Below are 11,165 nucleotides of genomic sequence, written 5' to 3' on the forward strand. Positions count from 1 at the left end.
CATTTACGGACGGCGAGTTGCATGCAGACGAGTAGTAGCAAAGATTAATGAATCGCTAAGATATTTGAATTTTTAATTAGGTGTGCATTTTTTTTAGGTTAGGATATATATATATATATGAAAATACACCAATAACATCAGGATAGTCTTTTCATCATTTCCACATCGTCACTTTTTCCCGACCTGCAAGAAATGAGGTAACCATTAGAGTTCCGCTGAGAATGAGTGGAATTCTCTTAGAACAACTGACTTTTGCTGACCAAATTTGTAAGCCAAGTCTTGAACTAGTATAAGTCGAAAGTGTTTTCCAGCTCCAAAATCTTCTTTATCCCCCTTTTTATGTACAGCTGATGGAAGCATCGTTGTCAACAGTTCCAACGAATATGCTCATGTGTCCTTTTATTGCAGCATGCAAAACGTGAACAAAGATCCAGAAATTAGCTTCCTCGTGATTTTATGGCACGAGAGTTGTCTTATTCGATGAAAATCACCGTCACATCATTAAGAGCAAACATAAGATCATATAGCAAGTGCAATCATGGAAAACAATTCTGTCTTATTTGCGTTTCGTAGAAACTGAACCAGTTTTTAGAAAGCAAACCATTTTCTCTAAAATAATATCTTTCTCTTATTCCTCTTATATGTCTTACTTGTTGTGTCTTGAAAAGAATGCAGATACTCCACCGAAAATTTTTCTGTCCTAGGTCGTTTTATGTGAATGATGAAAGAACCATCATAGACAATGGCGTCACAATGTATCTCCATTACACTTATTTTAAAATTAGCATTCATCATTTGCATCTTCATCATCCCATCCTAACTCGTTTTCTTCTTCTCTCGAGTTGTTTTCATCAGTAGGAATACTATGATTTAACTCATTGAGCAGGAACGTTATTGATCAGACTTATTTCCCGGCCAAAGAGCTCCATTTATTGAAATCGATGGAGGGTGAGGTTGATTTTCATAGAGCAGAAATTCTACTAGGTTGAAATTTACGGCATTGCAAATAATGAAAAGCTTTGAAAACGAATCTGTATTGGATTTTAATCTTTTCAGTAAAAGAGCAGACTTACTGATTTTTCTGGAAAAATGAAATGCTAAAAAGTTATTGTTTTTCTACCCGTGACATAAAGCGACTTTTGAGTCAAAACTCTTTTTTTTTCCTCAACTTGCCCAATCTTCATCAGTTGCTCCACATATTATTCGTCTTCTGCTACATTCGTCTCCAATGAGACCAATTCTTTCGATGACTAAAAATGGATTCTCATGTTTAGCTCTTTCTCTTCAAAAACTTTCTTGAAAATGTGCTTTGGAAACTTAACATTTCTTCATTGCGCATATACAGCGTTTCTTTAAATCAGCAGAGGTAACTTTTTCAAACTGTGTAATTAAATCAATAATTTGAAGACCAAACGCAGTTGAATGTGTGAAAGACCAATAGCCCCACCATCTCCTTTCACTATCGCACTGTTTTGCTAAGCATATGGTCCGATCCAATTACAGAAAACACGTTCATTGTCTTTTTTACAACAAACGTTCCTTTTTCAAAGGCTTTGTGTATGTCTGGAAGGTTTGTGGGTTAAAGAAAAAGATCTTGAAAAAAAACTGGTAACCATCCAGCATAGTTACGAAAGTATATGTATAGCGTATAGCAATAAAATGGAAAAAAGAAAAAAAAACCACACACACACAAAATCAACTCTTTTAAAGTTTCAGTAAAGATAATAAAGTTGGTCTAAATCTATGATCTAATAAACTTTAATTTTAAAAGCACCAGCTTTAATACGATGCTCCAAAACTTGAATTTGTTTATATATATATATATATATTTTTTTTTTATAAAATGAGAAAGAGCTTATTGATGATAAATTGGGTGACGGATAATTAACAACAGCAGCAATAGTAATAATAATAATGAACAGAAATTTAAAATTCAAATTTAAATTTCTTTCTTTTAGAATTATGTTGTCTTGAAATTAATTTCTCCCTTTTTTCTTCAAGTCCTTATTCTGTTATACACTTCGCAATTAGTTTCAATTATGCGTGCTCAGTCATTTAAAAAGAGGGGCATCATGACCGGATAATTGGACAGTTCGGATAACTGGAACCCTACTTAGATATAACACTAATGTAATGTATCTTCCAATTCAGAAACCTGTAATTCTGTTATGGGGTGGGGGAATTCACTTCAGGGAACTCACAATTTAAAAATATCGATTTTTTTTAAACCACTTTTTGTGAAGTTATTTCTGATCGTAGACATTTTTTGGAGTTTTAAGTAGTAAAAAATGTAATAAACATCTAGGGAATTACACAACCAATAATTTAAAAAATTATAATAACGAAAATTTAAAAAGAATCACCGTTTTTGGTTTTGGACCAAAAATGGCCGCCAGGGGGGTTTTGGGGGGATTTTGGAATGCCTCTCCTTCCTAAAATTTTTGTTTATACAATGTCTACAAGCATGCCGAGTTTCATAATTTTATCACAATTTGCAGTTTCTTCCCCCGTAGCCCCCCCCCCCCCCGTCTACTTGTGAAGAAAAATATTCAAAGAACTTACCATAAGAAAAGAAAAACTTATTTCAGAAATATTCAAAGAGAAAAAAATAATCGATTTATTTTTGTGCTCTAATAGGAGGGGGCCTTCATTTATGAATAGGAGCACTAATGCTCAATATTTTATTTATTTTTTTTCTTTCACTTTAAAGCACGAGAGACGCCATTGGCGGAAAAAAAATCAGAATTCAGAAGAAACGTCTCCTTCTCTTCATTTAGACATTTGCAGCAAGAATGAAGAATTTGTAACAAACTGTTTGGCAACGGAATCATTTTGTGTTCACTACGGTTGCGTCAAGCGTGTTTACGGCGTGGATCTTTTGAAAGATGTTGTGGTCGTTTAAAGTATTTCTGCTTTTGCATTAGTTTTAACAACTCGCAAAGGGTTTTCTTTGATTGGAGACCTATTTTTTCCCCTACAACTAGCGTGTGATCCCAATATGCTTCTCACCAAGCAACAACTGTCCGACTCGCCGAACCGAAGAGCTGGCATAACAGAGAAGAAAGAGCTGTTCTACCGACAGCAATCGGCGAGCTTCATCCAGGATATCGGTCTAAAACGACAAATGTATCCTTTTTTATTGGTATAACTTTGTTATTTGGTGATTTTGTTTTGTTTTGCAGTTTATTTATGTCTGGGATTATAGAAGATTTTACTCTTAACAGTATTTCATGTAATTTAAAACACGTGGCAATCTCAAAGACGCCATTTTTATAGCCTAGTTTCAACTGATATTGTAATGATAGTGTTATATTAATTTAAATGTTAGCCGTATTCTTAAAAACATATTTAAAGTTCCCATTAAATGCATGCTTAATGATCGCAAAGATTTAGCGTTGTAGTTTAGTGAATGTTTCACTCGTACGCCTTTCAGGAAAAAAAAATGGTTCTGCTCTCATGAAGTCGAAAATCATATGATTAATTTTTTTGGAGTAAAGGGATGTGCTAGTAGTTTGCGTTAAATTACTCAAGTAATATGCATCCTCAATCAACCTAATATTATATTTGTATGACCCCATTTGCATTTATCCTGTAATAGTTTAGTTTTTCTGTTGAAATTCAATCATTCTTTATTAAAGCTACTGGGCAAGGGAGTAGTTAATTTAACTGCAATTACAATAATTTGTATTTGGAGTGCATTTACTGAAGTTCAAACATGGGGCAAAGCTTTAATTTATTTTGAAGTGTGTTGATTTAATCAAATCCATTTCATTATGTAACATTTCCAGTTCAGAATATTTGTATGCTCCTTAACTCCGAAACAGATCTCAATTATGCATCAACACGGCAATCGTGTACATGCACATGAGATTCCGGTCCCAGAAGAAAAGACAACCCTTCTCATAAAAGTCATACGAGAAAGAAAAATGAAAATACGCCACCTGAAGAGTTGGAAAATACAGACAGGAAAATGCAGGCCGACAACCAAAATTCTAATTTCAGTCCCTACAATGAGGTGACATCACTGTTTCCTTTACATTTATCTTCTTCTTTGCTTAGTGGGGAAAAGCCTCAGCCTCTAATAGAGAACTTGATGAAAAGCCATTGACAGCCCTCCCCTGAGAGCAACTTAGAAAACCAACTAGAACATGCCTTTCCTCTGAACATTACCGGTTAAGAGAGCTTGAAAACTTGAGAGCGTACGGTCCCAGAAGAAAAGACAACCCTTCTCATAAAAGTCATACGAGAAAGAAAAATGAAAATACGCCACCTGAAGAGTTGGAAAATACAGACAGGAAAATGCAGGCCGACAACCAAAATTCTAATTTCAGTCCCTACAATCAGGTGACATCCCTGTTTCCTTTAGATCTATCTTCTTAGTGGGGAAAAGCCTCAGCTTCTAGGAGAAAACCTGATGAGATGCCATTGAGAGCCCTCCCCTGAGAGCAACTTAGAAAACCAACTAGAACATGCCTTATCTCTGAACATTACCGGTTAAGAGAGCTTGAAAACTTGAGAGCGTACGGTCCCAGAAAAAAAGGCAACCGTTCTCATAAAAGTCAACAGAGAAAGAAAAATGAAAATACGCCACCTGAAGAGTTGGAAAATACAGACACGAAAATGCAGGCCGACAACCAAAATTCTAATTTCAGTCCCTACAATGAGGTGACATCACTGTTTCCTTTACATTTATCTTCTTCTTTGCTTAGTGGGGAAAAGCCTCAGCCTCTAATAGAGAACCTGATGAAAAGCCATTGACAGCCCTCCCCTGAGAGCAACTTAGAAAACCAACTAGAACATGCCTTATCTCTGAACATTACCGGTTAAGAGAGCTTGAAAACTTGAGAGCGTACGGTCCCAGAAAAAAAGGCAACCGTTCTCATAAAAGTCAACAGAGAAAGAAAAATGAAAATACGCCACCTGAAGAGTTGGAAAATACAGACACGAAAATGCAGGCCGACAACCAAAATTCTAATTTCAGTCCCTACAATGAGGTGACATCACTGTTTCCTTTACATCCATCCTCTTCTTGGCTTTGTGGGGAAAAGCCTCAGCCTCTAATAGAGAACCTGATGAGATGCCATTGACAGCCCTCCCCTGAGAGCAACTTAGAAAACCAACTAGAACATGCCTTATCTCTGAACATTACCGGTTAAGAGAGCTTGAAAACTTGAGAGCGTACGGTCCCAGAAGAAAAGACAACCCTTCTCATAAAAGTCATACGAGAAAGAAAAATGAAAATACGCCACCTGAAGAGTTGGAAAATACAGACAGGAAAATGCAGGCCGATAACCAAAATTCTAATTTCAGTCCCAGCATATAAAAGAAATCAGGTAAGATTATTTTATAATTGCAATTTAAAGCGATATTATAAATAACTATCGATGTAATTAAACTAAAGTTGACCAGCAACTTAAATGTTTCTTTTATAATTTATAAGCAGTAAAATCTGCAGCCACTCCTCCAAGATGGGGTGCAAAATGCATCTTTCCATTTAGAACTTAAAGGAAAAAAAAGCACAGTTCTTTCAGTTTGGTCTTCATAGTGACTCTCCAAAGGCAAGCTGAGTTGCTGCAGGGATTTTTCGGCCCTTCTTCCTGACTACAGGCATTGTAATTCAATTCGTGTCATGAGAGCTGCTTTCATTGACAGGCATCAAAGAGACAAACATTACCTTTCCAGAGGGTGTTTGGGGAGTCGCACTTTTATCTAGGACATCGAACTTGCTCTCGAGACATCTTTAACCTGTCATAACCAGTTCGTTATTCTATCTTAACCAGTCTATATTCTGTAGACAATTGAGAAACTGGATCTCCTTGACTGCTGGCAGAGGGAGTGCCCTCGTGGACTTTGGAGGCGTATTTTCGTCACTGCTGTGGTGTTTGCCAGAACAGTCCATCCTGCGCAGCTTGGAAGAAGGCTCTCTGGATGCTCCCTCTTTTGTGCCGAGGACCCTCTTGCGAGATCGAGAGAAAGGGGGCAGAGGTAAGGAGAGATTCCCTTGCAGGGGAGACTTCCGCAATCTGCCGATACGTGGGTCCAAGACTCTCTTCTGCTGGTCTCTTTCGGTAATCGTGAATGGATATGGATTGCTTGACGGGATGCACTGGGACTTTTGTTGCAACAACTGGAAATGCAACAGCTGGACCGAGGCTGCAAGACTCATTTTCTCTACCCATTGCAATTTTTTTTTCCAAATTTTGCTGTGTAGGGAGCATTGGGACTTTTCCCTCGACATCCAGATTGAGGCTGCAAGCAGCATCTTCTGTACCAACAGCAGTTTTGTTTTCCAAATCCTGCTGGGTAGGAAGCTTTGGGACTTTTTCTGCAACATCTGTATTAAAGTTGCAAGGAACATCTTCTGTACCCACAGCAATCTTGTTTTCCAAATCCTGCTGGGTAGGAAGCTTTGGGACTTTTTCTGCAACATCTGGATTAAAGTTGCAAGGAGCATTTTCTGTACCCACAGCAATCTTGTTTTCCAGGCCCTGCTGTGTAGGGGGCTTTTTTCCAATTTTATTTGAACAACTTTCATTTGCATACAAGGTTTCAACTAACAGAACAAGGCTGGAGCAACATACAAAGAAATCGTAGCTGAAAACGGTTTGTGGATGAAAAGTCCTACGGTGTATGCATACGGCATAATCAATAAAATCTGCAGCCACTCCTCCAAGACGGGGTGCAAAATGCATCTTTCCAATTAGAACTCAAAGGAAAATAAAGCACAGTTCTTTCATTTTGGTCTTTATAGTAACACTCCAAAGGCAAACTGAATTGCCGCAAGGATTTTTCTGCCCTTCTTCCTGATTTCAGGCATTGCAATTCATCTCCTGTCTTAACCGCTGCTTTCATTGACAGGCGCCAAAGAGACCAACAAACCCTTTCCAAAGGGTGTTTGGGGAGTCACACTTTCATCAAGGACCTCGAGCTTGCTCTCGAGACATCTTTAACCTCTTACCAGTAAGATTCTATAGAGAATTAAGAGACTGGTTTTCTTTGACTGCTGATACAGGGAGTGCCCTCCTGGACTTGGGAGGCGTGTTTTCATCACTGCTGTGGTTTTTGCCAGAACAGTCCATCCTGCGCAGCTTGGAAGAAGGCTCTCTGGATGTTCCCTCTTTTGTGCCAAGGGCCCTCTTGCAAGATTGAGAGAAGGGGGGCAGAGGTAGGGGGAGATTCCTTTGCAGGGGAGACTTCTGCAATCTGCCGATGCGTGGGTCCAAGACTCTCTTCTGCTGAAGTCTCTTTCGGTACTCGTGAATGGATAAGGATTGCTTGAAGGGGTTAGTTGGGACTTTTGTTGCAACAATTGGACCAAGGCTGACAGGAGCATCATCCCTGCCCACAGCAGTCTTGTTTTCCAAACTGTGCTGCATTCCATCGGAAACATCAAAGGCTTCACCCTTTGGACGGCTGTTTATTTTCTGAAAGAAAAGGAAAACGTTTAAGATAATTTTCAACAAACATTTTTCACTAAAAATCACTTGTTCATTTCATGAGTAAAGGCCTTTTGGTACTAAATTTTCAAAGCAGACAGAGGGTACTTCAGACTAAGCTTCTCAAATATCACATACACTTATCAATCTTGCTTTTAACTATGCTCAAAGTTTGGACAAATTTAAAAGCAAACAATGTACTGTGGGCTTAGAGATGAATTTCAGGTCCATGATTTGATTTCCGTTTTATTCCAAAATAATCATTATCTCCATAAAAATACTACTTTTTACAGATAAAAGCAAAAAATATCATGATACCAAATAAAACTATTCCAGAAAGCAAGCTTCTGTTATTCATTTCAGTTTGTTCCTTTTGTTTGTTTGACAAAACCAAAAAAATGATGACTTATAGTAAGGGCAAAAAAAAAACCTGGCCAATTTTAAATAACAGGCAATTACTGGTTACTGCTGATTAATTGGTGCATCCCTAATGAAAAGCAACAATATTCAACTTGGAAAAGATTTCTAAGAATCCCACAGCACAAACAAGAGACACCAAAGGCACATTAAACCATAAAAAACAAAATTTAAAGGTCACCAACCTTTTGGGCTTTCTTGAACCTTTTAACGAACTTGGCATCACTGGTTTCAAAAATGGTAAGAAAGTCCTGTGAGAGAGCTGAAAGGAAATAAAAAAAAAACAATCATTAATTTAAATATACAGTACCCGCCACTAATAAAATCACTGGATTATAAAATCAGCCGCTTTTTAAAATCAAATCTGGAAGAACAGAATCATTGCAATACCAAAACATGTTAAAATCTTCTTTTAATAAAATCACTCTCGCTGTCTTATAAAATCAAACTTTTGGACATCATACGTAATAAATTGCTAAAGAAGCACTAAGAAGTGAAGGAATCGGTCTCAGAAGACGAGAAAATCTCTAGAGTCAAATTTGCCTCTTCAATAGGTGTCAGAAAAGCGCTTGGTAATGTACAATGCACTTAAGAACAAAAAGTAAAGTATAATGCTGAACGTTACAAAACACTTTGTAAACTCTCAAACGATATTGAATCTTTGCTCTCCCAATTCTGTTAAGCAAACAACAATACGCATATATTTTAAGATCTTTATGCAAATAATTTTAAAAAATGTACCTCATGTTTAGTTAAAAGGATAACTGTATTTTGAAATACTTAAAGCAGAAGTATATGAAGTAATTCAATTCATTTTTAGAGTATTTAAACTTCAAAACCTTTCATTTTTTTGAATGCCGGTTAATAAAATCAGCCGTTCTATAAAATCAAATGTCCACAGAACGAATGTGATTTTAATAAGCGGCGGGCACTGTACCAAACTGAACCATGAATATCTGAAATCAAAAAACAAGACCAAAGAGACGTGCCCCCTAAAGCAGAATACTTGACGATGTTCTGCAACGTAAAATCATTTAACCAAAATTGTTCTGCAAGTACTTCAAGCATTGTATACACAAGCAACCAAGGTGACCTTTTCCACAAATCGCGAGCCCTAAATCAAAATCGTTTCATACAGGAGGGGTTTTTTTTTTTTTCAGTTTTTAAAACTTTACTGTAGCTATACATTTATGTGGAACCTAAACTAATTGAGTCTACAAAAATATTTTATATTATTTTTTAAATGCATAGAAAGAGCAAAGATACAAAATTTTATAAAACCTAGGCGTCAAATCACGTTTCTTTTTGGTTAATTTTACATGGCATGAAGGAGAAATTAAAATAATGTTAATAAATAAGTAAATTACAAAAATAGTAAATAAAATGAGTCGAGTTAAGGTAGCAAATAATAAAACGCTTCAAAACTTTCTAAACAATTCAAATATTTTCAGAATGCAAAAGGATTGAAATCTCAAATAAGACACGCAATTTTCGGCGATGGACGTGTTTCAATGTTGACATGTATCCAAAACATACGCTTATGGCGGAAATTGCAATGGATGAAGGTCGATTGGGAAAAATAAGGAGAAGGGGAAACACAAAAAGGCTAGAAAAATCAGAATCATTTCAGATTTAGAACGTGAAATTTCTGCCGAAAATCTCCAGAAACTGCCGATTTTCCACAAATATCGTCCAACTCAAGATAGAACTTTGCAGAAATTCTGCAGATTTCTTTGAGTTCAAAGTAAATTTAAAGTTCCGGCAGATGACTTTTTGAATTCAACACTTTTTGCGAGCTCTCCGCCGAATTATCGTATTTTAGAGAATTTTTGATTTTCTTCTAATTTTAAGAGCTCTGCAGAATTTTATGTTGAGTTGGAAGATATTTGCAGAAAATCTGCAGTTTCTGCAGAAATTTCACTGAAATCTGTAGAATTTCTGCAGAAAATTTGTCTGAGTTTTCCTCTCCCATTTGAACAGAATTGTTCTGCAGCTCAGGCTTCTGTTCTGCGACGTACGTCGCAAATTTAGTAGTATTCTGCTTTGGGGGACGCCCCCATATGCAAAATTTTAAGGGGAGGGGCCTTGGATATTTTCTCCATGGTAACCGATTTCAGTACATATTAGAGTTATTAAAATTTGAAACTTTTAATAACTTATTCACTAAAGGCTGGAAGAAAAAAGTACTAAAAGCAAGGGGGTTCTCATTTTAAAGGGCGGGGGGCGGCTTGAGTCCCCACTTGCCCCACTATATGGGCGCCCTTGTGAAAAGATCATCTTCGTTAGTATTTGATGAAAATACGCAAGAAAAAATACATTATAACCTCGATTTAATGATCGTCAAGGGACTGGTAAAAGTTCCTGTTAAATCACGGATCATAGACACTTAATACAGTCAATCTGAACCAGGAAACTGTACCACTAAATTGAGGAAATCATTAAATTGAGCATCGTTAATACGAAGTTATACTGCAAATCGAAAGGTAAAAGATCTCAAGATCACCAAGGCACTCCTGTTCTAATTAACTGAACCCTTTCATACCATTCTCTCTTGGTCTAATGGAGCACTGCACCAAGAGAGATCCAAAGGGAAAACTGGAAGAAATCGCAAACAAAACTATTGTTCACTATCATCATACGAGCAGGTAAAGTAGCTCCAAGCTTCACAGGGGGTCAGTCGCCATATGCAGAGGCCTACCCAACCCTCTCTCCTGAGCAACAACGTCATCTTCTTTCAGGGTCGGCAAGTTTCTGCCGAGGTGGTTAAAACCACTGGTAGAAACCGGTTAAAACCGGCATGGCAAAAAACCACTTTCTGCCACTTTGCGGCAGAAACTGGCAAAAACTCACAAAATGAAAAATAAATTCTTGATATACAATAGAAAATGCATGGGAAAAATAAATAATTGTTAATCACTGTAATTTTATTACAAAATTATCACAATTCAAAATCAAATGTTACATTTTTGGACCCTGCAATTGCCTCTTAGAAAAGGTGGTTTCAAAAATCTAAACAGGTTCTCACTTTAATACGCACAAATGAGAAATTTTAGAATATTCTTGAAACAGAAGAGCTAGCAGACAATGCATCAAGGAGCAAGGAATGTTCGTGAAACTTTCATCTATTGTATATAACAGGTCCACCATGTAGTAACTGGGGTTGTGGTAAAAATTTGACTGGAAAAATAAGTTTTGAGGAATGGGGCCAATTTGTTTTGCAAAGCTGTGACGTTAGGTACAAAATTCCAGGCAAGTAAAATTCTGGCACTTTCTTTTTGAAGCACATGACATGATAATTTCAATCACAAACAT

The sequence above is a fragment of the Uloborus diversus genome, unplaced genomic scaffold, assembly GCF_026930045.1.
Source record: "Uloborus diversus isolate 005 unplaced genomic scaffold, Udiv.v.3.1 scaffold_13, whole genome shotgun sequence".
Classification (NCBI taxonomy): Eukaryota; Metazoa; Arthropoda; class Arachnida; order Araneae; family Uloboridae; genus Uloborus; species Uloborus diversus.